Source organism: Pseudopipra pipra, chromosome 5 (assembly GCF_036250125.1).
Source record: "Pseudopipra pipra isolate bDixPip1 chromosome 5, bDixPip1.hap1, whole genome shotgun sequence".
NCBI classification, from domain to species: domain Eukaryota; kingdom Metazoa; phylum Chordata; class Aves; order Passeriformes; family Pipridae; genus Pseudopipra; species Pseudopipra pipra.
The window spans coordinates 24,671,522-24,696,160 of NC_087553.1; the positions used below are offsets into that span (position 1 = coordinate 24,671,522).

Sequence of the window (24,639 nt, forward strand, 5' to 3'; positions counted from 1 at the left end):
GCCTATCTGCCTTGGCTGAAGTCTTCTCCTCAGCCTTGGTCTCATCTCCTTCTGGCTGCTGTAGTTCCCATTCACCCTCTCAGCTTTAAAAATGTTTTCTTCCCTGCTTGCTTTTGCTGCTTTGCTCCCTTGCAATTTCACCTGAGTGGCTGCAAGAGCCCTAATTGGCGCCCATGTTTTGGGAGCCACCTGCCTTTACCTCTTCACCACTCCCCCTCCTGCTGAATGCAGCTGAAATGTCACCTGTCCTCTCCCCTCCCTCCCATGCCCTCCCTCCCTCCCTCGTTTCTCACTCTACCAAAGGTCAACTCACATGCAATGATGCATCCAGAAGCAGTAAGTGTGTGCTCAGGACATATAATAAGCACTTGGCTCCTACAGGCTGCATTTCAGCCTTGAGCTTCAATACACTTCAGCAAAATGATGGAGATACTACCTTCCCTGTGCAGAGGGGCAAGGTGACTCACACAGGGATGCCCAGCCTGCCTCTGCCCAAGCTGGGGGAAAGTGCAAGCAGTCTAATCCCCACCTGATCCTTCTCCTTACTTAGACAGGCAGTCCTGCCTGTCTCTGGGTGTGTTTGCCTGAGAGACATCCCCCTACAGGTGATGTATGTGCATGTGAAGATGCAGATGTGTGGGCACAGGCTGACCTTGTTTTGGCTGTGAGAGCTTGTGCACACGTGTAGGCAGATGTGTGAGTGCTGGAGGGCATTTCTAGGCATTTCTTGGCCATAGTGCCTTTCCCAGCAGCTGGGCTGTCTGCTTGGCTACTTTTCACACTCCTGTGTGGCCAGGGAAGGGGGATATGGACGGTCACCAGGGGCTGATCCAGCACAGAGTCCGGGAGTTACTGGGAGACAGAACATGTGACTGCTATGTCACAGCAGCTTGCTGGCTAATGATGGCTCTGTCTCAGCTCAGTGCTGGCTCCTGAGAGTTGTTGGGCTCGGAGTGTCCAGGTTAGCTTGGCAGCCAGCCCACTTAACAGACACATGTCTTAGACAAGCAGCCTTCTCCCAGGAATTTTGTGTGGCAGCCTTTTTGATAAGGTTGGTGTTGCACTGGCCTGAATTGCAGATGAGAGGGAATCATTCTGAAATGCTCGTGACCAATTTGGGACCTTCACCTGAGCCCTGCTCCTCAGTTGACATCAAGGCAGCTCCATTTGGTGGCTCTGGAGTACTGATGGTGACAAGAAGCCACATATCTTTCTTACCCTCATGTACACAGAGTATTTTATGAGTCTCTTCTTGCTGTGTTGTTGTGAGGAGCTGTTCCACATAGGACTCTTCCTCCTCTTCATCTCCCATTTGCTAATGCTGGAGTCCTTTCCTTCCTGTCCAACCCACTAGCACCTGCTTGCTCTGCACGTTGCTGGGCCCTACCCTATGTGTCCCAGTGGGCTGCATACAGAGCAGGAGAAGGAGAACACTTTTTCCCTCAAAGCCTGTACAGCAGAGGGGGTAGGATAAGGAGACATGGAGCCTGCTTGTGCTGCAAGCTTGTGAAAACTCCTGCTCTTCTTGCCCAGGCCTCCTGAGCAGCCCTTGGGGATGCATAAGGCACACTGCAGTGCCATGCAGATATTAGCTGGTTACCACCACTGTGTCAGCAGGACAGATTGGTTTGGCCAAGTGTGGTGGCTCCATGGATCTCCTTCAGCTCCAGCTGTACTGTGTGGCCCTCAGTGCTCAGACAGATCATTCTTCTTGCTCCATCCTCAGCAAATGGAGAACTCTTCCCCTGCAATTTTGGTATGCTCCGAGCACTCTCTTCCCACCCTCTGGCAGAGGGCTGGCAGGGGAGCCTGGGGAGCAGGTGTGCCCATGCTGATGGCTGGGTCAGTGGTGTGAAGCCATGGGAAGAGGCAGACACCCTGCATCAAATTCCCAGCCTGACTCGAAGTGATGGAGCAGAAAGAGTGAGCGACAGGGAGGGCGGGAGGCAGGATGGGAGTGATGAAGGAGCTGGGGGAGGGGAGTGAGAGACTGGGCTGTAGCCTGGGAGCAGAACAACAAATTGGCTTATTATTAACCATAACCCCCGTCCCTTCCTAACCTTGCATCTGATAAACTGTTCTCTGATTCTTCTTTTTTTATTTTTGTGTTCCTTTTTTTTTTTTTATTCTCCCTCAGGCGCTGCTTTAGCTCAAATTTAGCCTCCAATATTTATATCTTTCTGTCTCTTCTATTTTCTTTCTTATTTGGAAAATATACTCAAGAGGACTGTGGGACTTAGGAAGAGTTAGAAGCACAGTGTATGCCACATTAGATCAGTTGATCTGTTCCAAGATCTTAATTTCTGCCTATACTTCACCTTCATGGAAAAATTAAACTGCCCATCCCAGTGAAAAATACAGCTCTGTGATGGGAGGTTTGATGAGAAACACCTTCCTTACTCTCCCCATGGCAGTGCACACCTTGAAGTGTCAGGTTTGTTTTCCATTTGATGATATTTGGTATCCAGGAGATTTTCCAGCTGGGTGCTGGTACAGGATGACCCACTGTGTGGATGTTGAGCTGGGACCAGGCAGACCTCGATTTGCATCCACTCTGCAGGGTGATATTGAATGGATCACCTTCTTTCTCTGGACCTCAGTTTCCTTGTCTCTAGAATGAGAATTAATAAGATGTTCCCTTTCATCAAGTGCTTATATAACATCTCTCCAGCTGAAAAATGCTGGAGGAGATGCCTTGTTTTGTACAATAAAACAGAAAGTACCTCAGCTGTCTCTAGACCTGGAAAATTCCTCACTGATAGCATCAAGTACGTGGAAGGGCATATTCGTCCTGATGAGGGGGAAATCAGTATGCACCATGCTTCAGATAGACCTGGGAAGAGATAATGTTGGGGAAATAATCACCCCAATGGGAAAGGTTCCTCTCAGCTTATATCATGGGGATTTGATCTTGTTTCATCTTGCTCCAGAGCCTAGACTAAGGACTGTTGGATGAAATAAATTTTCAGTTATGTTAGAGGGCAGGTGAATCTCAAATCTTTCATGTTGTGCCAGTTTATGCTTTTGATTCAGGAAAAGGCATCATTGCAGCCACCCCTCTACTGCAGTGGTGAGTCCTGTAATAAAAAGCAAATTTTCCTTTTCAGTCCCATATTGTTTTTTGCCTTTAGTCCACAAGCTTCCCTGCCAGAGGGTACAGTATAATGGAAAAAGGTTGAATCTATCCACATTTTAGGTGTCCTTTACCATTTGAGCTGGAAATTATCTGCTGCCTTTTCTGTGCTTGTGATGCTCTCAGGAAAAGCAGTGTCTCAGTCAAAGTGATGTTTTTCCTGAGCCATAGCAAACACGAACATCTCACCTTTTTGTCGATCTTACTGCATATAGACTTTAATCTCAGTACTTTTCCACTTCTGCCCCTGGTCCCAGGACTTCTTGGCCCAGGCTATGCTGTGCAAACCCATCACGAGGTGGCACCACAAGACTGCCTTTCTTGTTATTTTGTCTTTGTTAAATCTCCCTCATTTTCTCTTACTAGCCCCAGTTGTCCTCTTGTTTTTCAACCTGTTGCTGCTCCATGCCACGCAGCTGACTGCAGACATTTGTCTGGTTTTCCTGGAGGCTCCCCTGGATCCAAGGCCAGCTGAGATAAAGCAGCTGTTCAAAACATGGCACAGAGCCTCAAAGAGTTAAGGCCAAAGTGATGGATGGGTGATGAGAAGGACTATCTGTTATTTGAGGTCCAGGTTTGCTCTCTCTTTTTTTAAGGAGCGGTGAACATGCCTGACAGGAGACACCAGTCTACTCTGGGGTGCTCAATAACCCTTTGCTGCCTTTGTCTCAGCTCCCTGGAGTAGCTGCTGATTGGAGGATGCCTCTTGCCTGCTCTGGCCTCCCTCCCTGTGAGGGCAGGCAGGGGCTGCCTGAAAGAGCCAGGGAGCACAACTGTGCCAAGAGGGTAACAGATCTCTTGGAGGCTGTTGACCTCAACCTAGATAGAGCCTGTCCTTCTGCAACAGGCATTTTGCAAGCGCTTGCACACTTGAGGTTAGCTTGCTTATGCTCTCCAAATGAAGTGCTGGTCCTTCTTGCTTAGAGGATGATCATGCTGCTCTATGCAGGCTCTGCGTGTTGTCCTTTGGATGATCAGGGGGGTGAAGCAGGTCAAGATGGCTCAACTTTGCTGCTTGCCCACCAGCTGGAAAACCAGCTCACTAATATTTTGAGTGAAGATGAGAAGGTTTTGAGCAAGATGACATACAGATACTGTATGAGACAGTCTCCTAGAGATGGGTGTACCTCAGTCCGGGTCCAAACCCAAGGGATGCCTTGGGGAACCTCAGATCCAAGTTTCATCATTGGGTCTCACAGACCTACATCTAGAGAAGATTCATACAGGACCTTTGAAGACAATGTTCCCCTTCCCAGCAGCAGCTAAGCGAACTGCAAAGGTGATCTTCCTTTCCTAGACTGAGCTGTTGGGTTAAATTAAATTCCATTGCTTGGAGACCTCTCCCTTGAATGCACACCCTCTCATTATGCTTTTCTTTTCCATTGTTGTTTTTCATAGCAAATCACCTTTTTGTAAATGGTTTTTGTCTCCCGTCTAGAAACCTGTCTGCCACCATAGCTCAGAGATGCCCTTTGGGGGCAGAGATTCCTTTTTCCCTTGCACTCTCTTTGTTTCTCTCCTCTGCTGTAGGGATTAATTTATATTTTCCCCTCTTGCCTCTTGCTGAGCTCTTCTTTTTTTACCATCTCCTTCTCCACTGTTTCGGATGAGGAGGGGGGAACTCAGGGAATCTCACAGCTTGCAGATATTATGGATCTGAGGTGGCTTTCAGTGTAACCAGAAATGGTCCTTGTGTGCTCAACCATCTATTTCAGCTCTGCTACACCACTCTGGGCTTGTAATTTTGGGAAGCCCAGACAGGTTTGTGCATGTCCTGCAGTCTCATGTGTGTGTGCACTCCCTGTCTCCAATGTTAAACTTTTAGAGGGGCTTCTTTTCCAATGTGTAAGATGATGCTGTGTTTATCAGGTGGTGTGAAAGGAAGGCAGGACCAGGCAGAGAGGAGGAATGGATGTGTGGGACTCCTCTCTATGGGCGCTTGGACCTCCTGTGCAGCTGATGGACAGGTTGCAGCCCATGTCTGAAACATGATGACTGACAAATGGGAAAGCAACCATGGCATCATTATGCCATCAATGTGCAAGACACAGGCACAGGTGTGAGGGAGGGTGCTGTGGGGTGCCAGCCATGTGGGTCCCCTGTGTGAATCCCTAGCTCTGGCAGATCACAGGTGAAAAGAATTGTGCAGGTCTCATCCGGATATCTTCTGCTGATAACAAAATCCTTTTTCTGGTAGCAAAAGAGGAGAATAGCTGGCAGTGGCTATCAGCTCTTCCTCGTTGAGCACCTGATGCCCAAGTGTGACAGGTAGGTCCTAAGGCATATCAGCAAAATGGTGTTGTGCCCCAGCGCGGTGGGCTGGAGAAGGCAGGGATGCTCTCTGCCAGCCCTGGGACACATGGATGGGCTCCAGAGAGGACCTTCATGCTGAAACAATGGCACAAGGGACCTCTGGGAGGGAAAAAATATCCATCCTGAGAGCTGTGTAACTATCAGGATCAGTGGACTAGGAGGCGGCATGGGATCTGTTTGCCAGCATGGAATGGTTGCTGGGAGCACCAGGCCAGGTCTGAAACGCATCGGCAGCTCTGTGAGAGGAGCTGTGCTTAAGAGGCACAACACTGAATCATTTTCCAGAAATCCCCTGTCAATCTAACCATAAACACTGGGGAGAGTGGAAGGTGGGGACGTGTTTCTTCAATTTCCTACAACAAAGCAAACATAAAGGGGATTATGAAGGCAATGCTGGGGAAAAAGAGAGGAAGATTTAGAAGGGAAGGGAACATTAAGATTTAGAGGGATAAAATCCAGATTGAAGTTGTTGGGCCAGAACAGAAGAACTTCTCAGTCTATATATTTAGCTCGGTGAGGTATATAAACAGAAACCTACAGCCAGCTCAGCCACTTCTCCCCCAGTGGAGTGAGTCATCAGCCCTTGGATCTAAACTTAGGTTCACGTCAGAGCTTGCACTCTCTCATTTTATTTTTCTCTTTCTATTTTGAAGGGTGTGGGAAAAGCTGAGCACCATCTTCTGGAAGCAGCAAATATAAACCCACAACAGCAACAGATGCCAGACCTGATGCCCTACCTGGGAGCACTGTGACAAAGCCTGATTTCTGTCTGGCTGCTCTTCTTTGTTGCTGCATGCCTGGGGATGAGCTCAGCCAACATGTAGCCGTGGCTAACCTGGGCATGCAGTGGACCGAGCTCTGAGGGATCTGTGCACTGTGCAGATGAGCTGGAGAGTGGGATGGGCTGCACAGTCATTCCTGGGGGCAACAGCAACATGATTCTCAGCGATGGTCAGTGTTTGGCTCCCGTATGCTGTGCAGGAGAACAGGATTTGCCATCAGGGCTGGCAAGAAGGACTGGGCTGGGTCAGCCTGGCAGGAGGCAGGATGATGCCTGTGAGACCCAGTTAGAGGCTGCCTATAAATCCAGTGTAGGTTGCTGCCTGGTAAGCTCAGCCCACAGCCACCTGCAAACCTGCAGAAGAGAGGGCTGCATCTCCCCAGGCTATTCCTGCAGTCTCTATGCTTTGATATGGCTCCCCCTTTTGTGTTTGTTCCCTCTCCCCTGGTCTAACCTCTGAAACAGTTGCAGTGAATCACATACTTTCCCTATTAACCCACCAGCCAGTGCTGCTGGCTCAGATAGTGGCAGGGACAATGTGAACTTTCCAGTTCCTCTCAAAATCACAGAGGACAGTGAGGGACCCCTGGAAATGCTCTGGATGCATCTGTAGGACCAGCTTGTGCCATGCTCACCTCTGGTGTGATCTACCCCCAGATCTCTCCCAAGAGAGCCCACCTGTATCACTCAGGGCAGATGACAAAGCTCTTTGAAAGTGCCTTGGGGTTGAAGATGGAGCCCTGTGACTCCTGTGAGCTGCAGAACAAGGAGACATTCATCTTCAGTCTCTTCCCTTGCGGATGGTGGAGAGGAGGGTCTTGTTCAGGAAGGGCAGTGGCTTCCCAACCCAAGGCTTGAAATTGCTGCTGTGGGGAATGCCTGTGGTGTAGGTACCAGCAAGCCCATGGAAATCCTCCTCAGTATGTACAGATGCGGAGGCGTGTGGAGATGAGGGGGCTCTGCTCTGGAGCATTAGCTGCCCTGGGCTTGGTTTTTTCACCAGCTCCAAATTTGTGAAGTGATGAGTGGCATGGCTCCATTTCCCCACACGGCCCCTTTCCCTCTCCCCTCCTTCCAGGCTTGTTGTGTGTCTTTATTGATTTGGATGGTTTGTCTGAGTGAGAGTTCAAATGTCTCACTATCCCCATGAGTGGGCAAGCAAACAGACAAACAGATATGATCCTGGAATGTAGACATGAGTGATGACCCACAGATTATCCTGAGTGTGTGTTTGTATGCCTCTGTTCTTCTGTGCCCCTCTGCATGTACTCTTCCTCTTCCTTTACCATTTTAGTTTTTTCGCCTCTCCTTGCTGCTCTGTTTCTCCATCCTGCTTCACCCTCTCCCTCTCTCTCCTGCCCTCCTCCTCATTCTCTTTTTCTCATTTGATATTCATGCATGAATAAATTCAATTGCATTTTTCCCTGTTCCCCCTGAAGGGGCTTGTTGGTGAATTGCCAGCATCTGAAATCATATAATGCTCAGATTCATCATTTTGGGGACAGAATTGAAACCCTTCTATTTCTCAGGAAGGAATAACAGATGCTTTTCATGAAGAGAGGGAGTAGCGAGTGTCTTGTGTCTCGTGGCTGGTGAGGAAGAAGCCAAGGGAATTAACTTTGGCAGCACAGGGTGGACTTGCTAGCAGAGGGGACTAGAAGGTCAACCAGCCCCTCTGGTGTGAGGCACACATAGGTGTGTGCATATGGAGTGTGAGTGCCTATGTTTGCTGGCATGTTTGCTACGTGTGGTGCTAGTGGTGCACTTAGGGATGGGTAATATCTCTTAGCGGGCTGCCCAGAATTGGTTGCAGCAGGAGCTGTCTCGGTGGGGTGTCAGCAGTCTGGCACCAGGGTATTTAGAGCCATTGTCTAGAGATCTGCCTGGGCATCTGCCTCAGGCGACTTTTGGGACACTTACATGGCTCTGGTATCACCCCAAACTACTGTGGGTCTGGAGTTGTGCCCAGCAGCACATCTCCATCACACTGAGAAGCTGAGGTTGTTATGTCACAAAATCATGCCCATCCTGCACATTGAGGGGCTTCCTGATGTGGATGGGCACTTGTTGTCTCCCTGCTTCGACATGGGAGCCTTCCAGCTCATGCAGGACAGTGAACCCAGGGGCCCAAAGTGATCAGATCCTGCACAGCTTCAATACAAACAGGCTCTGACCCATTGTGGGAAGAAGTCTGACCACCACAAAAATTTTTTTTCCTTGGAAAAAAATCTCTTTCCATCTTGTGGAAGATGCATAAGTTCACCATGGAACTGCAGCCCTGGTCAGAAGACATGGAAAAAGAAAGGCTGTACTTATCTGAGGAAGGGCTGTTTTTCATGAGAGCTGTTAATCAGGTAAATTTGATGCTCACAACATTCCCATTATTTACAACATAACTATTTTTTTTTTTTAGCAGTCCTGGTATAGCCTGAGGATCCTCTGAGGACTGTGTTTGCCTTTCAGGAGAGGTAACAAGATTAGACACTTTATTAAGCACAAAAGTGTTATGCTAAAAGCGGACAGCAGCCATCGTCTTTGTTCAAAAGACTTTTAAGGGCCTCATGAGAGAGAGTGACATGCCAACCACCTTGCTCCAAGGCTCCAAGGAGCTTGGCTGATGTGATGTAAATGGCTAGAGGCTCCTTGACATCTGCCTCACATCCCTGGCATGACAAAGCCAAGCCACACAGACATGAATGGCAGAGGAGAGGATACCTACTGGGTGTTTTTCACCCTAAATGGTGAAGGCATGTGAGCTACCTTGAGCTAAAACCAGAGTGGTTCTGACTTTACCAGAAGGTGGGCTTGCTCCATTGGCTTCCCACAGAGAGTTAACCGTCCGAGGGTTTCACAGTATGACTAAAGTGCTTGGTTTCCCAGCCATTTGTAGTTTAGATGTGTTAATTACTCTGACCCAGCTATTCCAGCCATGCACGAACAGCTGTGATAGTTGGTGCAGATATCGTCGTGGCAAGGAAGGTTTGGTTTGGAGAGGCTTTGTGTATCCCCGCAAGGAAGCCGAGGTGCTTTTGGGCTGTAGTGCGTGTTGTACCATACCTCAACTGGTAACTTGGCAATTTTTAGCTCCTTATTTACAATATATGCCCACAGCAGAAGCAGGAATGTCTACTTCTCATAACACCAGGGGTTTTATTGTCTGAACAGGCAAAATCCGTGAAAAGCCTTGAGGACTGTGATGGCTTCATCTCTTTCCCAGACCTGACTCAGGGGTCCCCAGCAGAAAAATGTTCCAAGAATTAGGGCCCTGTGCTGACACAGGGTAGGGCTGCTCAGCCTTGGAATGGGACCTGCGGAGGAGATGCTGGGCTAGCCATCCATTGGATGAGGCTGAGGGCAGCTCTACTCTGTTTAGGCACTGGAAGGTGGGATCCCTGCATATTATCCATCCCCCTCATTTCCCCCTGGATATATTGTTCCCACCGTCTGAGTTCCCGTAACAGATCTAGTAGTAGGATAGGGGGAAAGAAGAGACTGGTTTTGAGGAAAGGACTTTGGGGGGGGATCGTTAGTTTATTTTTTTAACTCTTCCCAAGGGATAATTCTCTAACCTGCTTGATCTGTGACTTGTGGAGGGACAGATGTTTACAAGTTCAGGGAAAGGCAGGCACACTGAAAGCCTGTGTCCATCAGAAAAGGAATGATGAGTGGGCTGAAGGCAAGGACAAATCAGCTGTCCTGAGACCCCACCACGGATGTGAGTGTGTGATGGTGTACAAGGAGATTTCTTCCTTTCCCCCAGTGTTGTTAGAATTCCTGCATTCTCTACCTCTAATTGTAGGTTTCCCCAGAAGACATTTGGTGTCACTGTAAGGACGGCGTTTCACTCTCCCTCTCTGCCTGTACAGTTATTCTCGCTCTCTCACTGTGCAGTTTGCTCCATAAGCTGTTGGTGAACATATCATGAGACAGAGAGAGAGAGACAGACAGGCAGAAACCACATACCAGCCCTTCCTCCTCACTTTCCCATCATGGAATAGCTAACCTTGCCCTCACCCACACCTCCATCACCTCTCAGCATCCCACAAATATTTTGACCCTCTCTGGTCTTTTTGGCAGGAAGCTTCAGTCACTTCTTAACACCACCTGCCTGGAAAAACATACAGACAAAGCCTCCCCAAACCCTTCTGAGAAGGAATAGGTCCTTTTTTAAACCTCTTTTCATTTGCTCTGACCCTGGAGCTTCAGACTCCAGCCTGAGCAGCTACAATTTCTTACCATGTATTCCCCTTTTAAACCGTCTCCTTCCTGCACACGCTCAGTCCTTGCAGGCACGGATCTAACACAACTCCTCGCTTCTCGCCGGCAGGTTCTTTGCTCCCCATCACTCAGCTGATCCTGATCTTTTTTTTCCTATCCTCCCCTCCCCGGGCACTGAGGTGTGTGTATCTGTGTGTGAGTGTGCCTGTGTGCAAGGGGGGAGGTGGGGGGCCTTTTTTTTTCTTGGTAGAGGGATTTTTTCAGCGCATCCTCATTATTATTTTATTTTGATTCTCTGACTTGGACACTTCTCTCCTGGAGACTGCTTTTCCATGCAAAGGTAGGTGAGACGCATGCACACCTGTCTAACCTTGTGTCTGTCTCATTTTGCTTGGTTTTGCTGTCCTTTTAATAGAAAACTTGTGCCCACCCATGTACCTGCATCATTCCTGTTTTGTTTCATACCTGTTTTCTCTCTGGCAGAAGTAAAAGCTGAGGGTAGACATGTCTGTAATGTTAATAATTCTGCTGTCTTTCCGGAGAGGAAAGTTATTTCTCTGTGCATGTTTGGTGCCCATATATGTGAGACTGCTTCTGTTTACCCAACAAGTAGCAATAATTGATTTTGGTGTGTGTTTTGGGCAGCAGTGGTGGTGGAGAGGGAACAACTGTATGTCCAGCAGTTCATGTCCAAGAGCGATTGCAGCAGGGAACGTGTATCTCACAGATAATCAGCAGCTCTTTATATACAACTATAAATGATACAGGGAGTGTGAATAATGGCAAGAATTTCAATTTAGCCCTGGCTAGTTGGTTCTGTTATGATAGGGAAGAGTAGTGGGAAAGGGGAAGGGTTACAAAATCTCCTCCTTGGAGAGATAACTGCCTGAGACTTGTAAATATGTAACTTTTCTTTAAACCCTCTCACTGTTTACAGTTTTCTTGGGTTTGGGGTATTTTTTTGCTTTGCAAAGCAAGACTAGGGTCTTGGATTCAGGTTTCATAAACTGTCCTTTCTTGTTTTGTTTATGGTTATTATTGCATGTGCAACATCCGAAGTGTCTGAAAAGGGACAGGGAATAGGAGGTACTTTAATATAGCAAATGCATCATCTTCTGTACATCACTGGAAGCTGTTGGCTGGAGTCAGGGGGTGGATGGGGGAAGAAATAGAAGAATTAAAAAAAAAAAAGAGAGAAACAGAAATAGTATTAGACACTGTTAACCAGCAGTTATCTGGCATATTTTCTGCCAATATTGGTTTTCGTAACACTCTTGATGGATACATTTTGCTTCTGTAACAGCAGCTGTGTGAAAAGTAACAGAACCTTTAAAAATATAAAAAACCAGAAAGAAAAAATAGCAATATGTATCAAAAATGGTAAACATCAAAAAGCAGAACTTGTTCTGCATTTTCTCTCTGCTAATAGAATTTTTCTTATTCATCTGGGGGTTGTTGGTGGTTCTCTGTCGCTTAGAAGACTGCTATGTTAATTGTCAGTTGTTTCCATGTGCTATTGCAGAGCTCTTGGTCTTAAATTTGGGCTTAAATTTGGAGGATTTATTGTCTCAAAGAAGGAAGGGACTTTCTGTCCCTCCACCCCCTGTTCCCTCAATGTTTTAACTCTGACACAACTTCTCTATCAGTGGAATAAAATCTGCAAGCACATTATCTTCTCAATGCCCTATATGCAAAGAAACTTCTTATTCAGAGCACTGGGAAGGGAATCCAAGAGCCCTGTTTCTGCCCACCTTTCCCTTTATATTTTAAGGATATCTTCTGAGCATCTCTCCTCTAGCCAGCACTGCCCCAACCCTGAGATCTGGGCAGGTCCACAGCCTCAGGCAAGAGGCAGCTCCCCGCTGCCTGCAAGGGACTGAGAGCTGAGAGCATTTACTCCTCTCTCCATTAAATAACATAATAGTTTCATGGTGTTGGCATTGGATGTGAGCTTCCTCATAAGGGCAGCAGTGTATGCCTGTCAGCGAAGGCCTAGTGCCACAATCTTCTCCCAGGTGAGCTGGGATGCAGGCAGGGATGGAATCTGGGCATCACACTGGATTCCCTGCTGACTGGCGGGGTGTATGCATCAGGCTGGCTGGGTGAGGGTGCAGTACCTGTTTGGCAAAACCTTGGCCCTGGCTGCAGCAGGAAGGTGGGGAAAGCAGTTTTTCTGCAGATCTTACTGAAAAGCATGTATCTAAGCACTGGCCACCTCGATGCACCAGGAGATGCACACGTGCCTTGCCAGGAGATTTGGTAGTGAATATCTCAGATGAGAGTCAGGGGGACAAGGAAGGAGCTTTGATCTGCCACATCTAAGGGGTTTGCCTTGTGAAGCCTGGATCAATCTGACAGTGCCTATTATAAAGAGGGGTTATGCCAACCTCTCTCATGTTTTATCTTTCAAAATCTCCTTTTGTTGCTGCTTCAGGAGAGTTTTCAGGCAGTGGACCTGGCTGAAGCACGGCCAGTGCATCCACAGCCGTCAAGAGAGCAAGGGGAAGCGTTATGGGAGGGGGATGCTGATTCACAAGAGCTCACTGCTTGCCTGTGGTGTTTCTGGGTAAGCGCAGTGGCCTTAGTTGTGATATGAGAAGATGAGAAGGGCTCCCTGGGGTCTATCAGAGTGCACCTACCATGCTGGGTGGGCTTTCCCATGTCTCCACTCTTGTCTCCACCAAGAGCAGCACCTTCCTTGCTGATCCAGTCCTGAGCATTTTCAAAGTGCCAATAATGCACCTGTATCCCAGGCTGCAGCTCTGGCATCTCCTCTACTCCTGGGCTCCCTTGAGTCCTTCCTTCCTTCATTCCTTCCACCAACACACTTCACACCTGGCTGCATTACTGCTGCTTGATGTGATTTTGGAGAACACATGTCCATGCCCAGTGTGACATGGTCCCAACCTACAGGTCCCAACCTCTAACCTTAATGTTAGAGCCCTGCCCTGTCCTATCCAAAGCAGGGCACACCAAGAAGGATGTCTCAGACCAGAGTGGCTTATGCTGAGCCCTTGGCCACTTCTGATTTTTGGAAAACCCTGCAATTCTGGGCTGTGCTACAAGGAAGCCGTATGCTTGGTCAGCTTTTTTCCTAGGGAAAAAACCCCATTGAAACCAAGGTTTTTTTCATTTTTCTCAAAGAGAACAAGTATTTGCAGCTGTAGACTCATGAAATGCACACACAGTGTTAGGAATCTTTAAAAGAGCAGACTACTGATTTAAAATGAATTTGATTTTTTATTAAATCGAAGTCCTAAACTTGCACATTCAAACAAGCAGATGAAGGTCTGCAGTTGCCCAGAGCCTTAGTAAAACTGCTGTGTCCACGGATAAGCTTAGAAATCAAGTGGTACAGGTGAATCTGCAAGATCATGTAGTCCCATTTCCTAGCTTTTTCAAGAAATCAATTAGATGGGATAATGTAGGGCTGATTTTGAGAGTGTTCAAGAGCTACAAACCCCTAAACTGCTATTGGAAAGTAGAGGTTTCTTCCCAGTTATGCAGAGGTACATCACTGTTTATTATGACCTAATATAGGCTGCTTATTTAGTTTATTCATCTGTCTCTGAAGTGCATACCTTGAAGCTCTTAGAAATCACATAGTGGTTTGAAAAATGTCTTATACTGATACAAAATTTATTTAAGCCCTCTAATCATAACTGAGACAGCATAAATCAACCCACTAACTTGGTAACAAACTCCTCACTCTCCCAGTACTTGTCAGGTGCCTGTGTTTGAAGCACCGCAGTGTGCCCTGAAGAGCAATCAGCCCGGTGTATCAGGGAGTAATTGCAATGAGAAGATCTCAGAAAATGCCTTATCACTTGCCTTGAACTGGAGGTGTGTGCTGCTGTGGTGGTGCAGGAGGGAGGTGGTTTCTTGGCTAAGCTAGGCTCAGTCTTTGGGCCTTTTCAGGTCAATACCAGTCCTTGCAGTCTGTAGGCAAGTGGACATGCTGTGGGGTCTTGGTGTGAAATGCTGCTTGTTGGTGGTTTCTGCAGTAGCTTGTGCTTCCCAGCACCCACAGAGTGCAGTACAGAAGCCCTATTTCCGTGTGACCAAGGCAAGATCAGAAGGGTGCCTGCAAAAGGAAAGGTTCCCCTCTTAGCTAGTATGTGTGTGTACCCCAAACCAAGGGCAGTTGGTCTCTGCTTCTGACATAATTGCTGTCTGCAGCACAGGCACCACATTCTGTTCCATCGTGCCTCCATGTAAACCTCCACAGGGGCATCCTGGGAGGTGTAGCAAGGGGCATGTCCGTGTGAAACTACTGGAGTTGGACTTATGGCAGTGGAGTTAAACAAGATGGAGAGGAGCTGCTGACCTGCATCGTTGGTAGCTGGTGAAGTGGCAAGTGCCAGGGATTTTGCTGCTGTGATGTGACTGCTGAAAGTATTTGTCTAGTATGATCATTGCGGGGGGGGGGGGGGGGGACAGACAGAGGGGAGAAGGTTTTTATTGCCTTTCTCTGAAGTGTCAGAGTTTGACCATGGCTAGAGGAACAGCACTGTACGGAGAGTGCAGGCAGGGTTAGTGGTGTTAAACATTTCTCAGATGTTGGGTTAGCGTGTCTGGCTGACAGGCTCAATTAAGTTGCTTTCCAGGACAGAGGTTAGGAATGGATTTTTCTACAGATCAAACTGTCAGAAATTGATGGGATCCTGTTTCTGCTGCTGTATGTGTGTGTGCAAGTATGTGCATGTGTGCCTAGCATCATCTTAGGTCTCCTCCCAGAGCGGTGACTTTCAGCAGCAATGATCACTTCAATTGTTTATCTTCCTTGGGTTTTTCCCTGTATTTTGCCTTCAGAACTTACTATGAGTTTACCTGTGGGGGTGGTGGGAGATGGGGGGGTATGGTAATTGTTTATGGACTCCTTCAAACTGAGGTATTGTGCCAGGTTGCAAGGATTTGGCTTGAACTATAGGAGTCCATTTCAGGTCTGTGGTCAGATACACTTGGTGTCTTTGCTGCTTTTCAGTGATCTTTATTCTAAGAACTGTCCAGGCTTTGATTTCTTTTCCTGGTGGCAGCAGGGACAGAAGAGTACTTATGTAAACGAGTAGCAGTGTCAGTAGTCAAATCATGTGTGATGCAGTGAGCCATCACAATGTCCTGGTCTATCTATTGACCTGAGATTGAAGAGCATGTAGGCCTTTGGTGCAGAGCTAGAAACATTGTCTCCTCTCTGCTTCTAGATGATTCCCATCTTCATAGCTACATTTCTTTCCCATATCCCCTCTCCTTTCTAAAGGCAGAGCCTGGGACATCACCACACTCCACATCACTTCTCCTGTTTTTGTTTTTGCTAAGAGTTAGCTTGCTCCAAATGTGTAGCTGGGTTTATGCAGATTATCTCTTTTGGAGGGATGGAGGGGAGAGCAGTAAATTACAGGGAGAGGAGAGGTGTTAGCTACAACTCTTGATGCTCCCCAAAGCTCTGTTCCCCCAGTGTGGGCTTCTCTGGCAGGCACAACTGAGTCATTTGCATGTTTTGCCTTTCCTGCAAGCCCTTCATATTCCAGCTTGAGGGCTATGGATGTAAGGAAAGCCCCAAAGCCATCATTGCTAGTAGCCTACAACACGACTCTCTTTCTCTTCATCATCCTCATCTGACCCATCTTAATTGTCATCTCCATTGCTGATCTGGAGGAGGGAGTAAACAGCACATTAATGACTTTCCTGGATGAAGACAAACCAGGTTTTTGCCTGTCAGTGGGAATGCAGCAAATAACACAAAGGGGACTAGCGAGGTCAGAAAGATGGGCAGAAAATAGCTTCATGAGATTAATCTTAGGAAAAGTGCAAGCTGGGGGCAATGCAGTCTGAAACATGGGATCTGAGGACCTGCTGAGGGATGAAGAAGGGGCAGCACGGGCCACAAGACCGAGGTGTGACAGTAAATAGCATATCAGATGTGGACTCTCAGTGTGACAGGGCCACCAACAGAGACATCACGATGGCAGCTCGCCTCTGCGGCCGGCCCAGGCGCCAGCCCTGCGGGAAGGCGGCACTTGGCACATCATTATCAGCAGAGCACTGGTAGGCGAGAGGCGGCTTTCAGTGCGGATCTGCACGAAGGGACCACGGGGCTGGGGAGATTAATTTATGAGCAAGGATTAAGTGCTAAAGATGTGTAGCTTGGCTAAGCGGTGGTTTAAGTGAGAGGACATGACAGGAATCCACTTAAGCGAAAGGTGTCCCTGTGCCTGAGAAGGAAGCATCACTGCGAGCAGTGCAGACCAAAGAGGGCCACAGGGAGCGAGTGGGGCAGGTTTGAAAGGGAAAACACTGACTCTGGGGCAGAATCTCCACATAGATGGGTCTATTAAAGTATGGAGTCATCCCCAAAAGGAGACTTTTTGTGTCTGTTTATTTGGGACACCAAAAATGCTTTGTTGAAAACAAGTATGCACATTCTCTGGGGAGCAGTGGGATAAGGCAAGGTCTTCAGTAGCACTCACCTCTGAGTCTCAAATGCCCCACATAGTTAAGGCCAGGTAATGATTTTCCAGTGGGAAACTTCCTTCTCCTCTGTACCTCCTACACCCAAAGTGACCATATTTCTCCTATTCTTTTTCTTCTCTCATTACCTTTTCTCCATCTCTCCAGCAACATCTTTACTGGTCTCCAAAACATCTCCTTCCCGCTTGGCGTGAGGACCAGAGGCATGGACAGGATGGGGGTATCCGAGACACACGAGAGGGAAGTGATAGAGTGGACATTGGCTGTGATGATGAGGATGGGAGTGTTCAGGAGATCTGGGCTTACTCTTCCTAGAGTTGCAGAGTGCTTCCTGCAGTACAGGTCTAAGGCAGGGTATTGTTAAGGCTTCAGGACAGATAGTTTGCTTATTTTGTCCTGTGCTGGCTGGACTACTCCTTTCCCTGCTCAGTGGGATGCAAGAATTTCTTCTGCTCCCTGTCCTGAGCAGGAGGACAGATAGAAAACCACCAGGCTGAAAAAGGTGAGGCTGTGAGCAAATTTGGCAGAGCTTAATAACATGTGTGGAGATAAGGCACAGCAACCAACCAGCATGCAGCTGAAAGGCAACAGAGCATTTGACCAGGGCAGGGCAGCTGGGAGACCCTGGTTCTGGTGCAGGCCATGGATGGTGGCACACCACCACCTATGAGCAGTGGATTTGGGCATTATTTGAAACACCATCTGCTTTGTTTCTGCCGTGTTCCTTTGCATTTGGAGGTGCTGAGATGACGGAGTTGTAAAAGATGGTCTTTCAGACTACCTGCTAATAAAAGTGACCCTGTTCCTTACTGGCACTTGTACAACTCCACACACACACAAGCAGATGAGAACAGGCGCTGCTTCACATGAACAGGCAGAGAAACATGCCGATGCCAGATGAACACAAACACAGAGGGAGCCATGTACCACTAATTATATTGTACCACGACAAACACTCAGAATGTGAAACCTGTATGACTAACACATCCCCACAGCCAGACACACACATCAAAGCTAACGCTTGCCATTTATAGCAACAAACAAGTGGGGCCTCACAGCCGTGTACAGCAGACCACTCTGGGAGGCACATGCACACACGCAGCCACCGAATGGGGTCACCCACATGCATTTATCAATATACCACGCAGTCAGAGACCTCCTTAAATGAGTCTGGGTCTGTACAAAGATGTCCACAAGAACCATGCCCCAAGATGCTTGTCGACTTTCAGATGGATGTTTGGAGATGAAAAATTAATACGTGTGCCTCAGATGCTGCTCCGATTGATGGGGCTATCTTACCCTCCCCCGCGATGCCAGCCAGAGTTTGTCATTTTTGTTTCTCTTCTGCAAGGGTGTTAGCAGGATAGAGTGGCTGCTGTGCTTCCTGCTGCTTCTGAGTAACGGCTGACTGATGGTGAGGGATGGTCTGTAAAGAGCTTGTGTGCCCTCAGGATGGGAGGTGCTGTATGTACATAGGTCGGCTCGTAAAGGAACTATACTCTGCACTTTCATTTCCGATGTGGACTCCAGTGTTACCTCTGTGAACAGTGTGCAGGGAGGAAGAGACTGCTCCAGGGCAGTGTAGGCTGGCAAGGGATACAGGTTAGGGATGGTGGTGAGGAAGATGATCTCTGAGGATGTTACCACATGGGAGGGGAGTCATCATCCCACTGGACCCTGAGTGGATTGCCTCCAGCACAGGAATGGTACTCTGGGGACCTCTCTCTGGTATTTCCCTCTCCTGGCTGGCTGCAAAAGGCTCTTTCACTGTCAAGAAGCAATAGTCCGGAAAGGTCTGCATGAGCACTGTAAAGGTCCCATCAGCCCTCCCTCACCCATGGGCCTTGTTGGCCCCTCTCTGACCAAAGTCCTGCCAAGAAGCGGTAGCTTCTTGGAGGAGCCAGAAAGCTGCTTCAGCGGGGGTGTGATGCCTGCAGGACACCTTGGGCTGGCTTGCTTATGGCAGGTCATGGCATAAACAGCCCTGGGATGCCAGTTGCAGCTCTGGAGGGGAGCATGTCTGAGCAGGGACCTCTCTGAGCAGTGCACACCAGGAGGTGACATTGACCTTTGGGGACAGACACTTCTCATTTGTAGAACTTCTCTTGAATTGTGACACCTTCTCTTTTTTCTCCTAACCAATTTCCACTGCTTATTTAGTCCACAACTTTCCTTACTGTTTCAGAGCATCCTTCTCCCTTCCTCCTCAGTAGAGTCTGGCAGGACCAGGTGCTTTTGGGGAAAGGCTGAGCCAGAGGCTGTCAGCTTCTCCTGTACTTGCCAAGTCACTAAGCTCCCTGCCAGCACACATGTCCAGGGCAGGTGTGTGTGCCAGATGCAGGACCAGTGGGCGCTCAGCTTGGGATGGTGGTGGTTTTAAATGGCCCTTGGAGATGGACGGAGGTGGGAGGAGGGGTGCAGTCTTGAGACCTGGCTCCACACAAGGTTTTGGCACAGGCTGTGCAGAGAGAGAAGCAGGAGCTGCCAGCCCATAAATAACTTCCTTTCCCCTGAGAGGGAGGTGCAGCTGGTGTAGCATCGCTCCTCCAGTAGTATGTGACTTTTGCAAGGGAATGTTTTTGTGTATTTGGGGGGCATTTGGCCAGAAAAGTCTGAGGTGGGGAGGATTTGATTTTCACTGATGCGTCTGGCCTGCCACCAACCAGCTGGAGTTAGGCTCATCTGGGTAAAAGACTGAGTGAGAAGAATGTGCTTCTGGCCACCCGAAAAATATTTAATTGTCCTGTTGTATTGCCCTCATTGCGGTAAGGTGCACTTGCACAAAGGGGAGGTTAGAGACATCCCAAAGGTAAGTTCTGGAGATTTTTAATTCTCTCCGGTCTTACTATTACTGTCTTTTATCTGAGTAGGAACCCTCTCCATTCATGCAGGTTTTTCTGTGTATGCAGATGTGTATGTGTGCCAAGCTCATTCTCTTGGTCATTTTGATTTAAATAGGGCTTCCCTGGGTTGACATATTGTAACAGGCTGACTTCAACCAAGTTACACAGCAATGCTACAGCATAGGAAGGCCAGTGATTGCAATCTCAGAGAAAATAGCAGCATTGCATGACTTGCAGCCTGACCAAAACAGGGGAAATAGCTCATTCCAACCTCCATATCTGAGACGGTAGCAGTGAGGACCCTGGGCCTGTCTCTGGCAATTAAACCACTCTTCTTTTTTGAAGATGAGACGGGAGGGCTGACTGCATAAAGAGCTTGGAAGTACCCCACTGCTTGATTTTCCCCTCTCTCTTTTTTGACACAGAATATTAATCCTGCTTAATGTAGGAAATACATCGTTATCACAGCCTTGGGGCTTTTTTGGGAGGCAGAATGGGATTTAATCTCAGGAACGTAAGGGGTATTACTCACATCTCCAGTGGGGCAGCTGTCATTCAAGGACTGTATTTAGCTTTAGGACTTCTGAAGGGATTCACCTGGCTCTGTGTCCGTACAACCCCTAATGAGTCAATTTGAGCTGCCCAAACTGGAGCGATAAACTGTTCATGGTGCAGCCACTACCCAGTTTGTGCATAAGTGTTTGACATGGGCAGAGTAGCATCCCAAAGTCCCAGCTGCATCTGGCAGTGGTGAGATGGAGAAGAGGCCCTGGATGCTTGCTTGAAGGGAAAGCAGGGAAATGCTGATGAGGTTGTTTCTCCCATTCCTTTGCTCAATTGTACTGTTAATTACGAAGCTTTGTACGTCGCAGTTTGGAATTGCCATGCCCTCGTCAGGGTGCATGCTCTGAGCACTGTAATAAGTAATTCCTCCTGGCTGTCCCTGCTAATCTTTCTCCTCTGTGCTGTTATGGGAGGGAAGCTGGGCTCAGCCACTGCATGTTAATAGCCTGGGAGCCAGCAATGGAGCAGCCCAGAGCAGGCAATGGGGAGCTGGTGGGAACAGGGGATGGAAAAGGTGGTACAAGTAGCTCTCTGGGTGCCTAGAGTCAAAAACCTGGTGAAAGAGAAAACAGAGCTGCTGGGTGGTGAGAAGGATACACTGGCAATTTTTTCACAGAGCTTAAAAAATTAAGAACAGCATCCCAAAGCCAGTCAGGAGACATAGTACTTGTTACTTTCCAATAGCTTCTGGCCTTTGAGATAATGAATTCAAAGAGTCTCTCTGCTATCCCCCAAGGGACACTATGTCTGCTTTTTAAACCCCTGTGCTTGCTGCTCTTTCTTCTGACAAATACCAAGCCTCGAAGAACAAGCAAAGCTTTGGATCAAAGTGTGTGTTGTAAGCAGGAGGCTGAGAGAACAGGATGGATAGGCAGAGTTTTCAAGGTCTTAGCTGGGAATGATGGGACACTGCAACTCAAGGTGGGAAGGCTGGCGAACGCCTGACAGATGTGTGCTATGGAGAGCATTGGAGATCATGGGTCCAGCAGTGTGGGCATCAAAAGGATCTCGAGCTGAAATGTCAAGGGTGCAGCCATTCCAAGGCAAAGCAGTGTCAACAGAGGTGCGTGTAGGCTTTGTGATCCTAAAGTGAAGAGAACTGAGACAAGTGTCTGGGTTCTGGTACAGCCAGTATGGAAGAAGATGAGGTGCCACGGACAGACACATTCTTTCCCACTGCTGATCATCCCCTTCTGTATTGCAGAGTGTCTGAGAGCGCTTGTGTTGCTTTTAAACCTGTATTTGTAGGAAGGACACTCCAGATGATTGAGCCAACAGGGTGAAGGGAAGAAAGTGGGCAGTCTTTGACCAAGCACTCTTTCCTTAGACTGTCACTGTAACACCCCTCCAAAATCAGGCCTTGGAGTTTATTTCACTTCCCTCACTTTGACAAGCATCTTCCACTCTGTAATTTAATTGGCAACACTGGCTTTGCATTTTCCCAGAACAAGGCTGCTGTTAAGTGCACCCAGGCAGCAAAGGGACATTCTTTAGCAAAAGCATGGTACTGTGCAGTGCTCAGGTGCGTTGTGGTTTAACCCTAGATGGCAGCTAAGCCACACACAACCTCTTCCTCACTACCCCCCAGGTGGGATGGGGGAAAATCAAAAGAGTAAAACAGGTAGAAAGGTAGAAAAATGAGATAAAGCAAAAGTCATGCACTCAATTAAATCAAAACAAGGAATTCATTCATCATTTCCCATGGACAGGCTGGTGTTCAGTCATCTTCAGGAAAACAGGACTCCATTATGCTTAACACTGACTTGGGAATACAAACTCTTGTCACTCTGAATGCTCCCCCCTTTCCTTCTTCTTCCCCCAACTTTATATGCTGATCATGATGCCATATGGTATGGAATATCTCTTGGGCCATTTAGGGTCAGGGCCATTTAGGTCTCCTGGATGTGTCCCTTCCCAGCTTCCTGTGCACCACCAGCCTACCAGGTGGTGTGGTGATATGAGAAAAAGAGGCCTTGATGCTGTGTGACCGTAGTGTCAGGAGTAACTAAACTACCTCTATTATCAACATTGTTTCCAGCATAGATCTAAAACACAGGGCTATACTAGTTACTAAGAAGAAAATTAACTCTACTCCAGCCAAAGCCAGCACGGGGTGCCACTGAGTCTGAGACCTGCTCTTCCTGTGGCCGCCCAGAGCACCTCTGACCATTCCATTTAATCGAATAACTTTTGCCACCTGTGTTCATGGCATGTCCACAGCCCCAGCATAGGAGAGCTCAACAAACTCTGGGGAAGGGTGCTTAGTATTTAATCCCACTTCTGGCTTGCTTCCCCCTGTTTGAGTGGGTGACTGCTGTGCCTGGGTTTGGCGTGCATTTGCCAGTGTCAGCCTGAAGGAGCCTGTGCAATGGTGTGACACAGGGCCAGCCCACGCATGCCCTTGGATGGGAGAGCTGGGGCAGCAGAGCTGAACCCAGAGTTGGTAGGACCATGTAAGGGACAGTGAGGGCAGGGTTGCTCTGTTGTGTCAGGATGGGGCAATGCCACTCAAAACACAGTGCTCCATTAAGGAGCTCAGGCTGTCTCCAGAAAAGCTGGCACCATCCCCTGAGATGGTGCAGCACTGTGACAGGGTGTCTTAAGGGCTACAGGGATGGTTTAAATAGTGATGGAGAGGACTAGCCAGAGGAATCTTGATGGAGAGAGCAACTGGCAGAAAAGAGTTTAACTTAAAAATTGCTTCAGCACAACTTGTAAATGTGGTTTATCATTTGTCAGAGCTGTCAGTCCTGCAGCTCTTCCCTGCTCCAGACTCTCTAAGAGGGCATGGATGTGCTGTGCTTTTGCTGCTGATTCCTCATGGGATTTAATTTCTCTTTCTCTCCTTCTTTTCAGGGGTTATCACTTGCGGCGGGCATGGCAGAGTACATCCCCCAGCCTCCTTCCACCTGGCCTGCAGGCCCACAGCCCCCTCACACTTCTGCCCTCTGCCCTCTGGAGCCTGTGGATCTGGGGATCTCAGAACAACAAACACCACCGGAGCAGCCGCCGTCCTCCCCAGAGCTGGGTGAGGATGAAGAAGCCACCTCCCCACCAGATCCTGATGTTCCCTACCCTGACTTGGCCCCAGTTGTCTTCTTCTGCTTGAAGCAGACCACAAGCCCACGGAGCTGGTGCATCAAAATGGTGTGCAACCCATATCCTTTTTGAGCTGCCCCTTCTCCCTCCCCACCTCTGGCTCCCTCCTGCCCCATCATGTCTTCACACTGCCCTTCTAGGGCACCTGGCAGGCAAGGAATGACATTTCCTACATATTTAATGACCTTCTTTGTTCGTTCATCAGTTGCACTTTAACAGAATGTCTGCTGTTTTAGTGTATGTTCAAAAGAAACTCATTATGAAAGAAGGACTTCAGAGAGAGCTGCTGACAGTCCCAGGCACAGGGTACAGGGTGAGACGAGAGTGGAGATGTGAAGAGAGGAATATTAGAAAGGCCTGTTCTTCCCCTTCCCAGCTCCCTTTTTGCCAGGGACAGAGCAGGAGTTGCTAGCCCAGGAGCTTGTCAGAGACTGCCATGAATGGCAGGGGTGTCTGACCATACAGGTTTTAGTGAGATCATCTTGCCCTTGGTGAGGGAACCACCACTCCTCCTGTACCTCGATTGGAGGGATACCTAGGCAACCCCTTGCCTTTCCGTCTAGCACATGTCACTGTCCTGCCAGTGCCTCGTCATGATGTCTGACTGGGAACAAATGGGAGAATCTATTCAGAGTCTGATGCTGAGCTTCATACACCCAGTGAGAGATCCCTAGGACATAAGCACATCCTTCCTTTCCATGGGTCAGCAACCACATACATGTGTCACCATTCATACTCAGTGCCTTGATTGCAGGGAGGCCCCTTGCAACCCATCACTGCAAATGATGGCCACCTGCATGGCTCGTTAGCTCTGAGCCTGCCAGGAGGGCAACGGCCTTTGTGGCTCCTCAGCGCGATGCCATATGAAGACCAGGTGGAGAGCATTTGCTATTCTTTGGACTGTGGAACCATTCGTGGTGGGGAGAAAGTGGAGAAGATGAGTCATCAGAGAGGTTGGTCTGAAGTTTTATGTGACCCTTTTTCTGGCCAGAAATCTCAAGTGATGGTGCTTTCTACCTGGAAGTTTCTTAGTTCCTGGTTAGGTGAAAATTATTGATAAAGGTGATTGTTCTGGTTTTGATGCATTGGCTTCTAGATTAAATTTGAGTGTCTGGGCACAAAGCAGAGACTAGCAAAGTGTTTCTAAGAGTATTTTCAGCTTCAAGAGCTGAACCCCGGCTGAAGTCTTGGGGTGGTGTCAGCAGTAACAGATGACCTTA

The 24,639-nt window shown here is 48.3% G+C and overlaps 1 long non-coding RNA gene across 1 annotated transcript; it reads left to right on the forward strand.

Annotated features, from left to right (window-relative positions):
* The first annotated feature begins 726 nt into the window (after positions 1 to 726).
* Positions 727 to 24,561, forward strand: LOC135414410 (uncharacterized). The gene is made up of 4 exons (XR_010430685.1): positions 727 to 1,051; positions 5,331 to 5,401; positions 6,100 to 10,785; positions 23,177 to 24,561. It is a non-coding gene; the product is annotated as an uncharacterized LOC135414410 (long non-coding RNA).
* Positions 24,562 to 24,639: the final 78 nt, after the last annotated feature.